We start from the raw sequence: 16208 nt of genomic DNA on the forward strand, positions 1-16208 counted from the left end.
AATAAAGTGCAAGCATTGATCCGGTTTGTCAAGGACAGAGACTCAGTCAGTTCCAGTTCTTTCAGGGCACAGTGATCTAAAGCCCGGACTGTTCCTTCACATCAAATGCATTCCAGTCCGGGAATGTGCTCAAGGAGCTGCTGACTGCGTCTGCAGCGTCATTACTCCAAATGATCTAGATGCTTTTGCGGAGACCTTTCTACTGTGGCAGGAAAAAATCCAGGAAGAAGCACTGGATTTTGTTTTTGTTTTGGACAATTTGCATACAGTTACATAAAAAATATAAAACATGAAAATATGCATCACAAAATACTGTTTTGCATCTGTGCATTAATATTGTTTGTGTACCCAAAGCCTTGTATATCTTTTTCCTCTGTGCCTCAAAGATCCATCGCTGTCTAAAAGCACATCAGTGAGCCACACTGTTGCACTCGTTGCCATGAACACACACATTGCGGTTTGTTTTGACTCAGTCACACATCATCCAGCTGCCAGAAATACTCAATAGCGCACCTAGTGTGGATTAATCCGCCGCTGAAAATAGTCCCCAACAAATGCACAGTTTTCTCTGGTTTGACTAATGTTGCTTAAAGAAGACAGAGGTCGGCTGTTTGGGGAAATTAATGGGCCGATTTTTTAAATGCAGCTGTGGCTTTGATTTGCATTTTCAGCAAGAACCAATGGGCTTTGAGCTGAGAGCCACAGTCAGCGTTTGGAGGTCAGAAAGTAATGAGACACAGACGAGCGCATAATTGGTTTGCATCTGCACGTGGGATTTGTTAATGATAAGAAAAATATTGAGCTTTCTGCCATAATTAAAGACAGAAGCTGTCAGGCTCCACCAGTGGGTCAATATTCTGCCATGTGAAAAGATTAAATAACTGATAATTTGCTATTCTTACAGCCTTATCGGTTCTGCACTGGTGTGCTGCTAGAGCCAAGCGTTCATCCTCTGGGGATCGCGAGTGAAAAACTGTATGGGGCTGCTTGAAAAATAGGTCAAGGAGTCACCCAGAAAATAAGGAATCATTGTCTGAGGTCCTTGATATTCACTGTATGATTCATTCAAGTCTGGGCCGCTGACCTCATGTTCTGGAACAAAGGGCTCACAAACAATCACAATCACAGTCCCCGGGAACGTTAGAAATACGAAAAGTCATCGTGAGCCTTCAAAAGCTTTATGTGCAGGCTCTGACGCAGCCCCAGCAATATTCCTGCCTGCCAACGAAGATTTGCAAAAAGAGACAGAAGGACACATCCGCTTCACTGTTTCAGCCATGTGTGAGGATGAAAAACTTCATCTGCCCAGTGAGGAGGTCACAAACTGTCCTCCTACAGGGAGACGTTCAATAGGCTCTGTTGCATGTTTAGAGTAGTGGATTCAAGTGTACTCAGCTCTTACGGAGGCTTGATAAGAGGGATTATGGGCGCTTTCTGGCAAAAAAAGCTGAAACACAGTTTAGTAGAATAGGAAAACTGCATAGACATGCTGGAATGAAGGACAGCGAGGTTTGTCATGTCTCATACATGCGGAAGCCATTCTGACTGGATCGTGGTGTCTTTTTTCAAAGCGCAACAATCTTTCTCCCGCCACCAGGCTTCATGGTTTCATGAGCTAATTTCTCGTCAGCCAAAAGCTTCCCGCTCTTTGCACCTTTTCTGGCTCCAGTAGCCGACAGCTGGCTGCAGAAATCAAGCTTCAGACGGCCGTTCAGAGGTGGAGGGGTGAAGGGTTCAATTCATAGTCCGGTAGCTCCAAATTAGCATTTTATCACTTTCCTGTAAAAAGCACGAAGGCCTATCTCAAAACAGTAACTTTTCATGAAGAGCAGGCTCAGTTTCGGCTTCATTTGCAACGATTTTCAGGTAATCCAATGGGTTTTAAATGATTTCTGTTAATCCTTGAGTTTATCTTGATATGATTTGGGAGGTGCAAAACAAATAACTCCATATTTTGCATGTTCGCTGATTCTAAATGTGAAATCAATTTAGTTAATCATGATTTAAGGCCACTGCTCACACAACTCAAAAAGGGAAGATTGTGTTAATGTGTGTGACAATATCTGATAGCTGCAATTAGGCGCTGATGAAGTAAGATATTGCTCCAGTTTAATGCTTTCCCAGCTGATTTGCTTCTGAGCAGCGCCTCGTCCTCGTTCCCTGCTCCCCCAGTCCGCTCTCTCTGCTAATGGATCAGCGGGGCCGAGGTGAGGGAGTCACACCTGAGCGAGGAAAAACACCAGGAGCTGATGGAAACCATCTGTCCGAACGGCGTTTTGATCCGTAACTCTGATTCCCAGGCTCCCCGTTCGACAGGACCTCATTAGCAAAATAGCAAAAAGAAAACAAAGATCGACTTCGTACAGAAAACAAGGGGACTGGCAGCGAGGTCCCAAAGTGGGTAGAAAGGAAGGAAATTGATGGGTGAAAAGTTGTGAAGCTACAATCAAACTGACCTATATTGGGGGGAGAGAGGAGAGGATAGGATCATACTTAACTGGTTACAGCTGTTGGAAAGAAAGAGATCCATTGATTATGTACGAGAGGAATGAAACTGATGATCAAAGACAGGATGTAAAGACATTCACGCTGGACTCGGATCCAAAAGCCTGATTCTGCTGTACTGCCTCGTGGCCTTGCGCGACCTGAAAATGAAGAAGCTGCTTCTCCTGCATTTGACAGAGTAAAGAGACGGGAGATGGGAATCGGCTCCAGCGAGGTGAAGCCGCACCACCAGCTGCACAGGCCAGCGCCGAACGCGCCCGGCTCAGGCCGACCGTGATGCCGCCGCTGACGGTCCGCGCGATGATAGCGGCCTGTTGGTGTTATCGCTCTCCCCTCAGGTAATGAAATGAAGTTTTGCTCATGCTGGGCTGAGTTTGCCTCGCTCAGAGGAAGCAAAGCAGTCGGGCAAAGATGGGAAAATATTGCCTATACTGCTCAAGGCAAAGCTTTACTTCTCTTATATGATGCAATTCAATGAATACAGTGTAAGTTCATGTGACGTAGTGGAGAACCCACATTCTCACCGACTCTGCTGTTCCTTTCAGCTCTACAGACACGTTTAGCCTCTTTTAGCTCATCGTTTTGGTTTGGCGGCACATGGCCGAACCAGCTACAGTACCGCTTTGGCTCAGTCTCGCTGCCCTCGACCTCTTTTCGCTCCACAGCAGGCAGCTGTTTTCAGTGAAAAAGCTCTGATTAATCCCCATCAGGTATTTTTCTGAGGAGCTGGTGGAGATCAGGCTCACTTGTGGTCACATACACAACTCTAAATGAAGGATAATGCTGTTCTGTGTCTGCTTGATGTGGGTATAAACAGTTGCTTTTACCCACATCCATTATGCCAACATATTCACAGTACCACAATTATAAGATGATTATGTGTCAACATTGTGTTGGCAGCTTGTTTCTCTGCCCCTAATCGGAAAAAGAATCTATTTTTGAACAATTTTCACTCAACATATTGGCCTCCCACTGCAGCATCACTCACTTACAGTATATAGATCAGCTGAAACCTAAGATGAGCTAACTCCTAACTCCATGATCATTACACGCTCTGCAAACTGAGACAGATGGAGGCAAACATGTCACATTTAGAGCAAAACCAAAGACGATTCCAGGCTCTCCTCCTCCCAGGTGAAACATAAAAGCTTACGGAGGACACATGCTTACATAAGCGCAAATCCAAACCGGATACAGGTAGTGCATCACGAACAAAATATGGGGTGCTCAGGGGAGCGCAGATGGGACAGCAGGCCTCTGAGAGCTAGGAGTTAAACGGATGCATCTCTGAAACAGAAACACATGGACGCCTTGTGAGCGATGCAGCAGAGAAGGCTGGGTGAGCATATGGAGGCGGGGGGGGAGAGACAGACAGACACATGGAGACAGAAAGCAACAAGAAGGGGAGAGGCATGCTCCAACAACTCAGCAACACCTGCTCCGGGTAGGAAAAGCAGATATGTCACCATTAGGTTATACAGCCAAATTATCAGCATGCAATTCACAAAGTGTCGCGATCACAAATAAGAGATGCCGTAGTTTGGCACCACCTTTGAAATTTCACCCAAAACACCTGCACTGATTGGAGTTTGGCGTTTCACAACACAGATGGTGCAGATTTGTCATTCATTTCAATGAGACCACTGTAATGGTGGAGGACAGAGAGAGCTTCAGCAAAAAATAGATTAATAAATAAAACAAAATCAGGATCATCTGGCAAAAAAAAAAAAGACATGATCAACTGGCAACACAATATCTGCAAGTGCACATTCCTGGTGTGCAACGCGAACGCTTGTTTCTCGTTTTTTTCCTGAACTCATCCAGATGGATGATGAGAACTTTTCGGATGAATAAAACAAATTGTTATTAAAATCATTATTGGCTCACGAGCACAACCAGCCCGCCACGGTGTCTGGTAAGAAGCCTGCACGTGCTTACAAGACGCCATGCATTCACACAAGCCAGGACCAGAAATAGAAAAAAAAAAAAAAAAAACAGCCGAAGCATTTTTCACAATCAAATCATCAGACCATCATCAAGTGCAGCTAAATGGATAAATCACTGGCTGAGTTGCTGCGTCATACTGGGAAAATCTGAATAAACAGTAATTAAACCAGCTATCTTGCCATCTTTTCCAGGCTTTTGAGACAAAGTTGGCAGACTTTCACGCATCAGAATTAGACAGCCGTTCCCGTTTTTTGCTCATCTGGACGCCATAACATTGAGTGTTTTGCCAATGAGCCATTTCATGGACCATTAACTATCATAATTTGTAGAGTGTGAAAGAACATGTGACTTTCTTTCTACTTCACCCAAAATCACGCCGCCTGAGTACGTTCGAATCGGCCAACCTCGGCGTCCAGAGGAAATACACCAGCTCCATTAGGTTCAGATCTACAAAACATGACACGGTTCAGGGGTTTGAGGCTTTCAGACTTTTGCGAGGCCAGGACGCTGATGAAGCATTTTGTAGCTGCGCTCGATGCTGGTCGGATTCATTTTGCAGAATTAAATTGTGACTTGCATGACGACAGCGATTTTAGCTTTTATATAGACAATGAGATTTTTGCTTTAGAAATCTTAGCAGATCAAAGTTGCCTGTGGATTATGTTCATTTTAAAAATCAAGCCAGATACATAACAGAGAAATCAAAGTCGCAGTTTTATGCTATTGCTAAAAAAAAATATGGTAAGTTCTTAGCAAAATGGGCTCCACAGGAAAGTCCAAAACAAAATCTGGCAACATTGGATGAGTTGTGGGGATAAGACGTGTTTTGATAAAGGGAAAGTTGCTTGTTAATAAATTCTGGGTCTTATTCCAGCCTGGTTTTAAGGGATAATGCCAATACAATTTCTAGTGTCATTACTCATGTGGTAAATTAACCTATTAGTCAGGGTGAATTCCCATGTGGTCCAAAAATGGCTATGGTTGTTCCCATTTTTAAGAAGAATAGTAAATCAGACGCAGGAAATTACAGGCAAATATCAATTTCCATAACCACGTCTAAGGTTTTTGAACATCTTTGTATTTAGTTAGACAAAATATGTTGTGTGAGCTTCAGTCTGGCTTCAGGGCAGCATACGCTACTGGAACCTGTCTTATTTAGCTGTTGCTGCTGTATGTCATGCTGTTGCATGGGTTTTAGACATACTGCGGTGAAACGGCTCACTTCTTACCAAACAGGAAGAATTCAAGTCTTTAATGTCGACGGGGTTATATCAAGACCTCGGGATGTTACACGTGGGCTGCTGCGATGTGCTATTGTAGGCCTCTTCTGCTCTTGTTGTATGCGATGATGCTGTTATCTGGTGATGTCTTACTCTTGTGTGTGCGAGTGGTTCACAGATAACAAGCTTTCCATTCATTTGTGTAAAACCGAGTCAATCCAGTTTGCAAGTAAGAAGAAGTTGTCTAAAACAAATATTTTGAGAGTTTCATACAGTGGAGCTGAAATTGTATCTCAGACAAGTTTCTCATACTTGGAAATAATATTGGAACAGTCAGTCTCCTGTGAATCCACTGCTGCTAAAATATTATCTAAGCATGCCAGCAAACCCAAGCTTCAGTATCGCAGAATGAGGCTTTTCAACTCTTCTGTGAAGAAAACCCCGGATGCATCAGAGTTTGTGAGTCAGAAACTGGCAAGACTTGGCATTTGTAACCAGTTTTGACAGACGTTTTTCTACTGCACTTTCAGCTCCTGGTTTTGAGAGCTAAACATAGGAACAAACTGCAGGTGATGCAAAATAAGAGTATAAGGTATTTACTAAATGCAGCCCCTCAAACTCACGCTGGTTGTAATAGATTCAGAAGGGTATGCCCACTGCCAGTACAGCTCAGAGTAGAACTGCATAGAAGTGTGGATGATCCTCAATACTTGCTCTCAGATAACAATTGTCCAAACTGAGCAGAACTACAATACCAGGACCAGTGTAAATCCATTCATTAAACCTTTATTTATATCGAGAGATCATTAAACAACAACAGAGAGATATACTAACAGAGAAAGGCAATACCATTCTAAAAAAAAGGCAGTCAAACTTTCCAACTGGGGAAAATAATTTGCTTGATAAATTAGGATAATTAAAATGTGAAATTAAATACAGTTATGTAAAAAACCCTAATATTTTGCAATTAGGATAGATAATTTGATAAATTATTTTAAAGCTCACTTGGGTGCACACAAGGGGAGGACGGGGGGGCCAAGACCATCCTGATGCCATTGCTGGCCCCTCCTTGGCAGCGCCCCTGGCCATACTGAATGAAGAGCCTGAGATTCAGCTCTGAGAGGTACATGGTAACGTCCACCATGAAGGCCAAATCACACAGACATTTGCCATCTCTGAGTTTCCACATCAGGTTTTCCTTCATCTCTATGAATTATTCCAGACAAACTGACACTTTGGTACAATTTTACGAGCAACTCTGCAGCAGCAGCAAAGCACTCCCTCACAAATTCTGCTTCCGAATGAGGTTTCAGCTTCTTGGCCATGAGCGTCGTCACCCGTGGTTGAAGAGGATGCATGTCTATAAATCACATCACCATAATCCAAGACTACGACATGAAAACTGCCCTGACAATATTTTCCTACAGAACATGGATGGTTTTTATTCTTTTTGTCTGAGTTGGCACACAAGATTATCTATGTTAAATCTGAGTTTTTTCATTAGCCAGATGCTGAGATATTTATATTCTGGAGCTCTCTCAATAATTTGTCGTAGAAATATTGCGATTTGTATAGTCTATATTCTGGAACATCAACTTTGTTTTCTCAGCATTTAATAAAAGTCTTTTTTAAAAAGACTTTCAAAAAGCATTCAAAAGCATTTTTGTAGAATATGACATGAACACTGTAAGTCTCTGACTACTAGATTTACATAATTAGCAACATAATACAGCACTGTGTCGTCTGCATATAGATGGACATGACAGCATGTGTTGTTGATTTAATAGTGAATAGGACTGGACCTAAAATTAAACCCTGTGGAACACCCTTTGTTTCTGATAAAAACTCAGAATGGTGTTTTCCCAATTTAACAGATTGTCTACTCTGTGAACCAGTATCATGCATTGATATGAAAACTGATATTATTTAGCCTCTACAAGAAGATGCAGTGTCATTAATGACCAAAGTAGCAGCAGTTAGAGCACTGTGCAGTGCCTAAACTAGACTGAAATTGGCTCACAATGAACAGAAATACCTTCAACTGATCACTTGCCAAAGATTCCAGGACATTTTCCAGGCAAGGCGTTCTGGATATTGGTCTATAGTTGTTAAGATTGTTCTTGTCACCTCCCTTATGTAAGGGTATAACATGAGCCATTTTCCAATCTCTGGGAGCTACACTGGAGGGAATAAAGATTGAAAATATGAGTTATTTGTGCTGAGATCACTTGGGCGAAGAGCCTAAGAAAAAAGAGATCCAGATGGTCCTCTCCGGTAGATTTCCTGGGATTGACGGCGTGGAGAGCATCTTAAAGTACATTTGAAGAGAACTAATCTCTTTGTGGTCAGCCGTCATCATCCTTGATCTGAGAAGCAATTGAGGAAAAGTTGTTTTTATTAGAATTTACAGCTTTCCGAAAAAATTGCAGGATTCGAATGTGAGCTAGAGACCAAATCCAGAAAATACTCTGATTTGGCTTTTCTCATCATGGATGAGCATCTGTTTCTGAGTCGTCTGAAAATGTTCCAATGGGAATTATTCCCAGAGCGTTTAGCAAGGGACCAGGCTTTATTTCTTTCCACTAAAAAGTCTGATAGATCATTGCTAAACCCGGGGTTTGATCCGTTTCTGACCCTATGCTTTTTAAAGGGTAAATGTGAGAGGAAGGTCTTGATGAATTAGCCCAAAGCTAACTCAGCATCCGGAATCTCAGACGTAAGATGAATACCACTGACAGAGATCATTTAAAAAGGCTTGCTTGTTAAAATGTTTTAACTGACACTCAACAATGATTTTAAACGTGAGCTCCTGATAGATGCCACCAGGCAGTGATCACAGAGTCTAAGATGAAATCCATCAGCAGGGACAATTTTATTTCTACATACATTCAAATAATGTGCCTTGAGGAAATAATGCAGCCAGAAGTCCCTGTTTCTACCAAGCTGTGGTACAGCCTTCTGCTACACATCAGTATTAAATATGACAGGGGTTTGTAGAAATCGGGTTAGGATGTTTTTATGGAAGCGGGTCACAGGATTTGAATGAAATTTGCAATGACATTGTTACTTTAGCTGTCCGGTTGTTCTGACGAGGGAATTATCTTTGTGTGTGTATTCCATAAAGAAATTCAGGATGATTCAGGCCTGAACTTTTTTTTTTCTACACATATGGCCTTCATTTTGGCTCTTACAGATGTTTTGAACCATTTGTCAATAAAAGCTTCTTTTCAATAAAGCTACCTGCATCGCAAATTCTTCCTGAAGACATACGGCATATCTGGAGAACTTTTAGATTCATTCCACATAAACACCTTCTTAGCAATTTTGCATTTTCATTGCACTGATCCCGACACTCAACCCATGTCTCGCTGAATTGTTGGAATGGGGGCAAATCTATGAACGCTCAGAAAACGTCACTTAGCTCTGTTCTGCGTGGCGTCCACAGTTTTATTTTAGATTCGGTTGGGATCCACTTTCCATCTTATCGGTATGCACACGCACACAGCAGTAATAACTGAGCGATGATGGGCAGAGGAGGCTTTGCTTTAAAACAGGATCACTGTGCAGACTACAGAGTCTAAGGTAACCAGATTTCTATGATACCACATTACTAATGTGTTTTTTATGACTTATTTATGATTCCCTGCAACCCCCATCCAGTGTGGTAGTTATTCTTTGTGACTTGCTTCCTGAATTAGGCCAACTGATGCTCTGCGCACTATCAAACACAGCCACAGAAATGCAGTTTTGTAACGAAGACGCATCACCCGTCAGGATGACTCACTGACTTGTGGTGGGCCGACTGAGCGAGGCAGCGGTGTTTGGATGCGTTCCTGGCCAGCGGGATGATGAATCTCTGATTCTCTCTCTCTCTCTTGTCTCAGAGCCATCAGCCTGTGTTTAATGTTTCCTTCCTGCAGCGCCAAGAAGATGTCTCCAATAGCGCTGAGTCCCACATTGTGCTCGACAGCAAAAAAAAAAGTCTGCCGAGCGCCAGGGCACCGGCGAAACGCTTACTCCGTGTCAGGGGGTCAGGAGGCTAAGTAGGCTTAATGTGCAAACAAGCATGGCCGAACAGCTAAGTAGCATCTGGGGGGGAGGAGGGGAACGCTAATATGAAAATCCATCAATGAAATGAAACGTTTCTAGGGATAACGGAACAGGGAAGGAAAGGCGTCCATTCAAAACACATGGGAGATATTTGAGGAGAGCCTGGATGATTGAGCTCCTACTGGTGCCTTGAAAACTGGCGTTCTCCGGAGGTTTGGTTGGATGCAAGAGAGAGCTGGGAGGAGGGAGACAACGAGAGCAAGCGTGCGTCTTCGTCTCCAGAGGACTCAGGGACGGAGCAGAGGGACGCTCAATCATTTCCAGCTGTTGAGCTGCGGCGCTGACGGATGGGACGCGGCGGGCATGTGTGTCGGTTTACTGAGAGAGGACTTCCACCGTGACGTGCACGCAGAGAAACAAGCAGCACACCAGCACAGGCCGGCTCTCCACTCCTTTCTTCTTTAAACTTGGCAAAGTCCCATTAGAAATATCGAGGGGGGAGTGGAAAAACCCAGAATGCAAGCCTTTGAAACCGTTTCTGTGCTCGCTCAAACAAACAAAAACGGTTTTGTCAGTTCCGATGTCAGGCCAAATTATCTAATGGTGTTGAGTCATGCTTACCATGATTCCATCAACTCATTTCTAACCAATTTCTGTTTTTCCAGTACATGAAATTACACCAAGGCATGCTACATGCTTTCAGAAATTACACTAAAATACTTCTCCTCATTTTGAGGATAATTTAAGCATATTTTGAATTCCTTAAAATCTATTTAAAATGTACTGACATTATATTCCAGGTTCTTTCTTTCTTTTACATAGAAGTCAATATCATTACACTTTTAGATTTAAGGTGCAAAAATATTTTTCTCATACCAAAAATACACAGTTTTCTACTGTGGTAGACAAAATTACCTAAAATGCAGACAAAATAAAATAGTTTTAAACTTGAACAAATCTTAAGTATGTGCCATGCTTAAGTATACTCAATCTTACTTATAGGAAATGCAAGAAAATGGTCCTCAGAAAGAGCCACTCAAAGAATATTCCCATTAAAAGTGCTTAAGATTGATGATTATGTGGTGAAAATACTGGGCTTGCTGAGCTGAGTTTGTTTTTAACCCGTGGTGACCTCAGGTGAGTCACCATGGCCTGGCAGGTGCAATTAACTGCCTCTCAAATCAAAGTGAGCCACACTTTGTTCCAGCGCCTAGTCCCCTCTAATCAAAGTAGATTAATGTAGATCCATCAAGACGTCCCACACCATTTCCCCCGCACCGACAGCCTCCTCTGAACAGACCGGTAAACATCTCTACAGTCCACTCGGCAAGACGAGCTCCGTGGAAACTGGAGCACTTACAGTGATAATGTGCATTTCTATTAAGTTAAGTTAAGTTAAGTTAAGTTAAGTTTTAAGTTAAGTTTATTACTTTATTAATCCCAAGACTGGAAAATTGCTTTTCTGCATTTAACCTATCGCTGTTGAAACACACACACATGCAACATGCACCATGCACCATGCAGTGAAACACACACAGGAGCAGTGGGCTGCAATCAAGCGCCCGAATACTCCACCACACCCAAATTTTTCTGCCGGTCCGGTGGCGGAATCGAATCAAATAACTGAAGCAGGAAACTGTAACAGAAGATAGGAGTTGAAAGCTCTGGAAAAAGCTTGTAAGGAGATCTTGAGTTTCTCATTATTTATATTCTTAACTTTTTCTCCGACTTAATTCTCAAGATTCTGGATTAAATTCATTTGACCTTTTCCCTCTGAAGTCACACATTCATGGGCTTTAATGGTCTTCCACAGCAGACGGCGTTTCTCTGGGTGGTGGTAAATGTGCCTCAGCGGGATGGATTCAAAGGTGAGCATTAGTCCAGGCGGGAGGGCGGCACCCCCGGCTGGGGGTGGGGGCGGCGTGTTCAGGTATCATCTCTTTTCCCGGCAGGGGTGTGGCGCATTCACAACCTGCGCTGATGACAGGAGCCCCAGGTGAGCGCCGCTGACACGACCTGAGCGCCGACTTGTTATTAGAGCGATATCACAGGGCATGTAAACAAGCGCACCCTGTTGTTTGGCCAGGTGGGGCTTCACAGGACACTAAAAAGGCCTTAAAAGACAGGGTCAGGTGATTAACAGTGCATGCACCGCCTTAAATGTCGCTGTCTTCTCCTACGACGAACCTTCCTCCTGAACAGAGCCGATCAATACGTTTTATCGGATGTCTGGGTGGAAAAATGACTTCTATCTGGTGAGACAGCGCATTACGCAACAGTCTCCCTCTGCCATAAAGAGTTTCATTAGACATAATAAGGCGGGGGCTTTCAAGACTTTTAGTCGTGCTGTTTCAGAAGAAGCTGGTGATGGTTGAACCCATGCAAGGTACCCTTTAGCGTTTGTATGCACCAGGCTTTCAGCAAACTCAAGTGTAAACGCATCCAGTCTGAATATGGGGGAGTTAACAGTAGATGAAGGGGTAAAACACAAGACTTAATGATTTAGTTAAAACAATAATCTGGCCAGTTATTGAGGAATTTACAATCTGCACTTGGTGCTAAAGCCCCAAATTCTATTAAGAAATAAGGACCCAGCATCTCATCTGAACCCTGGCAAGCACGTTTCAAAACAATGATTCCTGTTTGAATGAATGAAATTCATTAGGTTCTAGCAGGGGTCTCAAATTTCTCACAGATGCCAAATATGTGAGAGATAACAGCAGCATGTCTGCATTTGATGGGATTTTTTAAAAATCTTGAAATTACGTGTAAAGCGAAAGTAAAACAAGCAGATGGCAGATACGTGATGCTGTGACCCTACTATATTCCCCATTTCATACAAAAGCAGCTCAACGGGCTTTACATGGCAACAAAACGATAAAACAGGCAAACCGAAGGGTGGGTTCGTCACGTGTCCGTATCCCACTCCTGTGCTTCATATTCAAGAGAGCGACGGCTCGAATAAAAATATTATGTCAGCCTTGGAAATCTCTCGCAACCGTTTCAAATCGCAGACGAGCAATGGGGGGATCAGTGCTGGCACCGGACGAAGTCATTCGACAGGTATTTGATTTCTACGGGGAGCTCGAGGTGTTCGTTATTCATTCATTTGAAGCTCATTCCCAGTTTCATTATTGGGTGAAAGTCAGGCATCAACTGAAGTTTGTCTGTTGGAGTCTGGAGTAATATTCTAATGTCGATATTCTCATACTTTACAACCATTGCTTATACGGCCATCAGGGTGACTTGTAATAACATGAAGCAGGGACACAATGCACAATGGCCAACACCCCAACCTTCAGCTAGTTGTTTGTACCAAATCTTACTTTAATTCAGTGTGTGTAACCAATCTGCCACAGCATGTGATGTCTAAATATATGTGAGATCAATCAAATCTACAGTAATCTATAGTCTTGTAATCTTTGGTTCGGGTGGGGCTGTGTCAGTGTGTCTGCGAGGGATCCTGAAAGCAGGGTAGGAAAGAGTCTGCTTGTAGCCTTCAGAACGTCGGCATTAACCTTTGAAATGCAACACCAGTCGAATTCCAGACGAGTGGCGGCTTAAATTTCAAGCCCAGACGTGGGACGTGGTCCGGGTGGGGGGGGGTGTAGCACAAGGTCCACATTACTTTCAGAGTATTCCAACAAAGACAAACCGAAAGCCTGAGTTTACTGCCTCTGTGAAGCGTGTCAGCTTTCGGGCCAGAGCGACTCACTGAGCCAAACGAACAGTTTCCTGTTTCATCGCAAGGGCACTAATTATGTCTGTAATTATTAATTAATCATGTCCGCCCCCTTTCACTGCTCCCATTTACATGCAGAGTTCAGGAGGAGTTCATTTTTTTTTATATTGTTGGTATTTCAGGGTGGAGGTGCTTTGGTTGAGAGTGGGATGTGAGCTAAAATGCAACTTACTTCTATTGGTGCACTGTGTTGCATTCAAGGGGTGTGCGAACAGAAAAAGTTTAAACTTTTTAGCCTTACATAGACATGGTTGAGGGCGTTATGACACATCGGACATGTCAAGGTTGATGAGAGTGTAGGCCGAAAAACCCAAAACAATGAGTTAAAAGGGGCTGAAAGGCTCTGTACTGCTGCATCGGTGATAATCCTCTGTGGGTTTGTCACCATGAGTAACACTTTCACATTCCACAGCCATTTGATCCGTTGTTATTAGCAAAATTAGCGCAGCTTTGAGGCTACTAACTGAAAATAATGTGCTAGCTATTGTTAGCCTGTTTACAATTCAACAAGTCACACATGCTTTGCATCATTTCCGCCATGTTTCAGCCCGTATGGCGTCGTTTAAGGCAGCCACTGTTCTATGAAAATGTATTAGCGCACTGCAGAAACTTGAGACTGGCTCGAGTGAGGTCATACCAGCAAATATAATGCCTGCTTTTGTTGTTGTCCAAGTTTGCGTCGTCGTTGTCATCATACATGAAAGTGGGTATTGATCGAACAAAGATGCACCGTGTTACCGTGCAGCTGTTACAAAATAAAAGCATGATGTCCGCTGTTGTCAATTACCTCCTGTCGTTTTGGATTGTTCCCAGAGAAAATGAATGAACTGAGATTAGGACAAAAAAATGTGAAGTTTGCATTAAATTCATCAAATAGAGTACTAGAATACACTAGTAAAACGGTAATTTAGTGTAAATAATGCAGCTTTTTTGCAACTGATACTGATACTGAGACTTTTTCGTACCTCCTGATTGTGAGCACACTCTGTCACCAGCCTTCTGGGAAGCATCGCCCCGCACTCCCACAATCCCTTTGCCAAATTCACCTTGAAAGCACTTCACAAGGCATTCATTAGTCGACTAGCAGCGCTGTGCAGCTCTGCCGTCCTGACTGTCATCACTTAGAGCGAGGCTAGCGAGGACTCCAGACAAAACATGACTCACTTTTCCACTGTAAACATAATAACCCTCCATGAAACGCAGTGTTCAGCACATTAACGCCGGTCCTTCTGGAGATAGAGAGAGGAAATTAAAGCTCATAGAATTGACCATAGTCCATGTAAAAAAGCTCGATTAAATTGCAATTACGCTTAAAGAGATACAGATGAAGACAGCTACCGGGAATACAGTCACGCCCCTGTTGAAAAACACATGGAAATTGCTGGGAAATGTCACGTCAGGGGTTTACTCATTAGGCTGGTTAACCAAAGAAAAACCACTAACACCTTACTGCTCTCAAAAAGTTCATTATAATCGAACATTAACCAGCTGAGCATCAATGTTAGGTCAAAACACGCAACCAGAGGGCACCGTCACAGCCTGGGGGACAGATGTAACGAGACAGCCAGTCTCCGAGGGTAACATGTGAGCAATGCATGACTGCTCATAACTTCCCCGTCGATCGCATGCAGTTAAGTCCTGTGGTCAAAGCCATTCCTGAGGAACTCGTTCAGCGATGAGGCGTCGCCTTAGTCACATTAGAGAAAGGAAAAACAGACAACCACCTGGGGTTGTTGGTTGAGTCTAGACACTCCACATCGACATCCACCTCTGACTACATGCACATCATCTGAGATTGACTATCTAATACACTCATCACACGAGTATTCTTCAGTTTGCCTGTTATACGTGTGTCATTCATGGTGCTGCACCCGTACAGATTTACCACCAACTCTGCAATTCCCCTCATCTCTACTGAGCTTTTTGGCCTTTTTTAGCTCATATGAATTTCAACTTGTCAATATGTTTTTGTACATTGTAAACCAACTTTGCAGAATGGCTAATTAATTACTTAATAATAGAGTATGTAGTATATACTTATCTATATATATCTATACATTTACAGTCAGTGTGTCTAAGAGCGTTGGCCCTCTGATTGACTTCCCCCGCCAAAAGCATACAGCTACTGAAAAATACTGATTAGTTACAGTTACAAGGTCCCTTTAGCTCATTTTCCATTTTTGCGTATTTGTTGTATTTTCTGCGGGAACAAGATTTTCACCAACATAGCGTGCTTTTATTTTCTTACGTTGTCTCTGCGTCACAGGAGTCAGAGCTGGACGATTAACAGGGCATTAACAGGAAGCGAAGACTACGCATCTCTGCAGCTGGTCAGTGAATGAGTTTTGTGACGAACCTTTCAGTAATGGGAATTTAGTTGCTTAACCTGAAAAATGCTCAAAATGCTCAACTGACAAGAGTACAAACACAATGTATTTATGGCCCCCAGAGCACTTGGTTCACAAATGATTGTGCTGTTTTTATTTTACACGTCATTGCAGCTTTTTTCAGAGTCAGGGTTGAAGGCCCTTCATTCCTTTTTATTTCTTTATATATCAGTGAACGTTCTGTAACGTTTAAATGTGCTGTTCAAACAAAAATGTTGATGTAATAATTTCAGGCGAGATCAGACAGGTTGGCATGAGTGAAATAAAATGGAAAAGAGGCTTCTTGTGTGGAGAAGGCCGCTGTCTGTAGATGACAGCAGCGTGTTCTTTGAACAAATAAGACGACTCTGTGCCGTC

This window comes from Chelmon rostratus, chromosome 24 (assembly GCF_017976325.1).
Source record: "Chelmon rostratus isolate fCheRos1 chromosome 24, fCheRos1.pri, whole genome shotgun sequence".
Taxonomy (NCBI): Eukaryota; Metazoa; Chordata; class Actinopteri; order Chaetodontiformes; family Chaetodontidae; genus Chelmon; species Chelmon rostratus.